This window comes from Rutidosis leptorrhynchoides, chromosome 1 (genome assembly GCF_046630445.1).
Source record: "Rutidosis leptorrhynchoides isolate AG116_Rl617_1_P2 chromosome 1, CSIRO_AGI_Rlap_v1, whole genome shotgun sequence".
Classification (NCBI taxonomy): Eukaryota; Viridiplantae; Streptophyta; class Magnoliopsida; order Asterales; family Asteraceae; genus Rutidosis; species Rutidosis leptorrhynchoides.
Window position 1 is genome coordinate 405,982,675 of NC_092333.1, and position 6,000 is coordinate 405,988,674.

The window sequence follows — 6,000 nt, forward strand, 5'->3', positions numbered from 1 at the left end:
AGTAATAAGTATAACATTTATATTTTTATTATAATTAAATTTATTATTTTAATATTACATATTATTAATTATGTAATATCTGATACTTATATAATAACATATATTGAATATTTAATATTTACATATAATATATATATATATATATGACATTATATATATAATATTAACTATATATAGAATTCATATACATGTATATATATATATATATATATATATATATATATATATATATATATATATATATATATATATATATATATATATATATATATATATATATATAGATTCATTTTAATTCAAATGATTAAATTGTATTTTTATTATTTCACATCATTATATTTAGTTATATTTTATTTATACATATATATCTATATTTATTTATTTACAAACAATTGTTCGTGAATCGTCGGCAACAGTTGAAGGTCAATTGAACATATGAAACAGTTTCAAAGTTTTTGAGACTCAACCTAACAGACTTAGCTTATCATGTCAAAACTATTAAATCGTATCGAGAGTTTGGTTTAAAATTAGTCAAAAATTTTCGGGTCATTATAGTACCTATCCGTTAAAGAAATTTCGTCCCGAAATTTGAGTGGTGATAGTTGGAATTGAAATCTAGAATGTTTTAATACCAGATTTGAACTCAGATTCTTAATGGGAAAGATTTTAATCTTCTAAGAATGTTTCATCGAAGAACAAAATGATAAGTTTAGAGATTTCTTCGAGATTGATACGCAGATAAATTTATGAATGCCCTTCCCGGGTCGAGTTGGGTTTCATGATGACTTTGAATCAAGTAACATAGTTCATGATGAATACAAGTCAAGTAACACGGTTCGTGGTGATGGTAATGTTGATCAAGTATTACCATTATCACGTTCCATTAGAACTTTCGCATGAATTACTTTAATATAATTACGTTGATCAAGTGTCATTATATTATATTAACTCATGCTTTCATTCCAATATTACTCAAGAATATCCACGGATTTAAACTTCAGTGTTTCACTGAAATCTAAAAGTCAAAACAGTTTTCGATATGATGTACTAAGGATAGAATGACAGCGAAGATAATTACGAACAAAAACGATATAAGGATACCTTCGAAAATATTGAGGATATTTACGACTAAGGAAGATACAACGATATCATAGAAATATTGAAGATATTATAATGTAGAAAGCAGATTTTGATGTTTTTCCGAGCTTTTTCCACGGACCATTCTTTTATTATCAAACTTTTGACTGTTACAGTCATCCATAGTTTTTGCTGCTTTATCAGTTCTTTTAATACTCCGAGAATTGATTTCGTAAATTGGGGTGCTTATTCAGAATTTCAGAATGGAAGATCATAATTCTAAAAGATACATGTTATATGTATACATATAACTGTTGATGTAGAAACGCTGCTAGATTCAAAATAATGATTGAAACTTTTTGGTATGACAACTATCGTCACAAGATGCAGATTGACACAGGATGGGGTTTCGACAAATATAATGATTTTTTGAAAAGTCAAAGATCAATGAAGTTGCCGGTAAGTTTACTGCTAATGTGATGAGATATAAAGGGTTCTCCGGTAACAATGACGAAAGGTAAAATTATATATCAAAGTTATAATAAGGCTAATCCGAATGAAAGTCGAAGTTGATTTGCTAGACCTGTGACAAAATTGGCTAATTTTGGAAAGGTATTGTAAAGTTATTTTCGGTAATAACACGCCAATGGATCTGGCACAGTTTTGAAATCAAAGTATGGCTTTGAAAGATGTAGGAATATAAAAGTGATGTCTTCTGTTAAATCTTGACTTAGATTTTGATCGGTCAAAATCCGAATATGAAATTAAATTTGAATGAAAATAGTTGTTCTTTGGTAAACGGATACGTATATGTGTGGTTGTATGTAGGATAGTAAATGACTGTTGAATCAGATTCGAAGAATGTACTGTGTAACTTATTAATATGAAATCTAAATATTCCTCGGGTATTACCTACCCGTTAAAATATTTTCACTATTAACAGTTTGTACAAAAGAATTTTTAAATTACAATCTTTATGAAAATATACATACATATATATATTTTCTTCAGATGTAATCATGGATTTAATGAGTCAATATAATGTTAAACTCATTTGATTTACAGTTAGAACTAGAGTACATAATCTCTAAAACATTAAAGATTACATAATCGTCATGTAGAACGAAAATAAATAACGTAGAACGATAGGTAGAACGATGATTAAGTGCGAGGTATGGATTGTGATGTTTGAGAGGTGTGATGTTGAAACTTGAGTTGTTGGTGGTACTGGTATTAATGTTGGTGGTACTGTTGGTGCCGGTGATGTTGTTGAAGCTGGTACGTTTTGCACCATATTTTCCAAGGCTATAACTCGGGCGCGAAGCTCGTTGATTTATTCCATTACTCCAGGTTGATTGGCGATTTGAACAAGGAAATGAATAAGGTTTAGAATTTTAGATAGCACATGTAACGACCCTACTTTTTCCGTTATCTTTCACCGTTTATTGTTTAACGATCGTTAATTGTTATTCGTGCCACGTCATTTCTATGACCTATATTATTATTTTTGTAATAATATATTAATTATTATGTATTATGTGAATATTTGTATTTATATCTTAAGTTGTACGTTTCTACGTGTCGTGGATTTCTATCCGGCAAATCTTTTCGGTTTTCAAACCAACGGTTAAACTTTTATAATTTTTAAATCCAAATTATTTTAAATATGATATTTTGATGTCATATGAATATATATAGTGTTTATATATTTTATTTTTCGCGTGTGCGTAATTCCTCCAAAGATTTAATCGCGTAACGGTGTTTTCGCGAATCGGGCTTCGTTCGGGATTTCGGACTAAACAAGAAAATTAAGGAATAAAAATTTGGGTTGTATGGGCCCATCCCACAGCCATTTTGGCCAAAAACATGCCAATGGCCCGGCCCTTTTCATTTTATTACTTACATTCTTTTTGGAAGTCAATTTTTCACATTCATTTCAACAAAATAAACCATAGCAACTTCTCTCTTCCATTTCTTTCACCCTAGGCCGACTCCTAGCTCAATCATACACCAAAAATCTGCCACTACAAGATCATATACATTTGTTCATCATTTCTCAAGGTTGCTTACATATTCGGGTGTCTTATTTCACGATCTTTAAGCGTCTTCTTCTCGATTTTTGATTTGGGTATGAACATGAACCCTAGATTTTCAATTTTCATTTATTTTTACTGTTTTTAATCTTATATTGATTCTATAGTAATTGTATGTTGTTGGATTAATGATTGTATGCATAGAATCGCTCGTTATCGCATGTTTTTAGTTTGATTAAATTGGGACAGCAGCTTATTGGTTAAAATCAGTGAATTTAACTGTGATTTTTGACAAAATAAAGTGTATAGATGAGTCTATCTCATTTAGTATATAATTTTAGGCTTTTGATTCACCTCTTTTCGAGTTCCGGATCAAAAGTTATGCTTAAATTGGTGTTTTGATGAGATTAAAATTAAAAACGAATGTAATCAGTTGGGGTCTGACTTTGTGACCATTTTTGAAGGCTCTAGGGTGTACTAGTGGGTTAGGATTGATGATTGAGTGAACATTCATGTTCGGGTCATCGAAATCCGAGCCACGGATCACCCGGAATGGCCAAAACTAGATTTTGAGCGGATTGAAGTTCCAAGTTGCTTCATCGCTATAGGTCATGACTTGGGGACTGATCTTAGGGTGTTCTTGAGTTCACTAATGTGTCGGGTGGTTTGGTTAGACGAGGATATATATAAGACGCGTCGTAAACCGACACCCGAGGCTCAAGTTATGACCCGGCGAACGTTTTAATTAAAACTTATGGTTATAAATTAAACTTATGATATAAATAATGATTTTCATTATTATTAAATTACTTATGATATAAAATTAATTAAATTAATTTAAGACTTATGATATATATATTTATTATATCATTTATTAATTACTTATGATTTAATTAAACTTTTAATTAAACTTATGATTAATAATACCTTTGTTATTAATGGAAAATACTTATGATAAGTATTAAACTTATATTATGAGATTATTATAATAAGACTTATAATAAGGATTAAATGATTATTTAATTATTATAAGGCTTAGTTATTATTTAATTATACTTTAATTATTAAATACTTATGATTTAATAATTATAATTAGAAACTTATGATATGATTAATAATTCATTATTAATTAATAATACTTATGATATGATTAAAAACCTATTATTAATTAATAATACTTAACTTATGACTAATATTTAATTAATCGATTAAATACTTATGTTATATTAATTATATCATTTAAACTTATGTTAACTTTAATAATTCATTTTAATTTAATTAAACTTATGTTATGACATAATTATACATATTTAACTTTAATTAACATTATAACTTATATTATTATTATAACTTACACTTTTAAAATTAATGTTGACTATGTTTGACCAAGGTTGACTTTTGAGTTGACTTTCAGTTGACTTTGACTTTCGGTTGACTCTTGTTGACTTTCTAATTAAGGAAACTTTCCTAACTTAAAAACTTTCTAAAAATAGAAACTTTCTAAATATAGAAACTTTATAAATTTGAAAACTTTCCTAAAATAGAAACTTTCCAAAAATAGAAACTTTCCTAAAATAGAAAATTTCCTAAAATATAATGTTTCCTAAAATAGAAACTTTCCAAAATAGAAACCTGCTAAAAATAGAAACTTTCTAAAAATAGAAAGTGTGTGTCCGTATGCTGTTCCGATCAAACCGATGCATGTGAGTATTGTTCTATGTCTACTTGCAACATGTACAATAGTTATCATACTAAGACTTGACCTAAGTTAGTTATTTATATCGACCTACTTTATTTATAGGTCGGCGTTGTGATCATTCCTGATCACTTTACTTCATTTGCTGTTCGCTTATTTGTGTGGTTACTTCGTTTGCTATTAAGGTGAGTTATAGTCCCATTTTTTTATTTTAACTCTTTTGGGATGAGAATACATGCAATTTATTTTATATTTTGGACACAAGTGGAAGTTGATTTAAATTATTCATTGTGAGTTGAACAAAAATATTCCCTAGTCTGGTAACTGTAATCACTGGTTTCTACTGGTGAACGCGAATTCTACGGATAGATCTATCGGGTTTGACAACCCCATTTCGAGCTAGTCGCGCTAGCAATTTATAATCGAAATGTTTAGTACTTCGTATTTAGTTGAAGATACACTTGTTCGGTGTATATTATTTATTATGTTTGGCAAGGGTAAATAAATGGTTAAGTGGTTACCAGGTGGCTCACAGAAAATGGAATAATGTTATTATATGTTTTCTAGCATATAATTTTGTGGTCCAAAAAGGAATTTTATGTTTTCAATCATAAATTTTGATGGTTTAAATTAAAAATTATTTGCAATATTAAACCTATAATTCACTCAACATTTTTGTTGACAGTTACTCGCATGTTTTATTCTCAGGTTCATGATTGATTGCTTCCACTGTGCTTAGAGAGTCTGCATATTTATGATGGCAGCTTTTGTTAAACATTAACTTGCATTCTATTTTGATACATTAAATAGTGGATGTTGTTGACATTGTTTTGGTCAACTTTTAGTTTAGGTATTTATGTATAGTTTTTCTAAACTTATACATTTTGGTAGGTTTCCTTTATTGGAAATCATTTTTAAATAAAGAATGCAAGGATGTTTTATTAAATTCATATAGAGTTTCGATCAAGCTGTGGGACCAAGATAACGATGGTCGTCAAGTGTACTTTGACGAGTCATTAAAGTTGGTATCAGAGCGTTGGTTGTAGGGAATTAGGCTGCATTGATGTCGTTACCCGAGTCAATAGGGTGCATTAGTGAGTCTAGTCTACAGCCTGGCCCACAATATATTATTATATGTGATTATTTGTATTGTATTGGTATGTATATTGTTATCATACATACATCCCTATTATG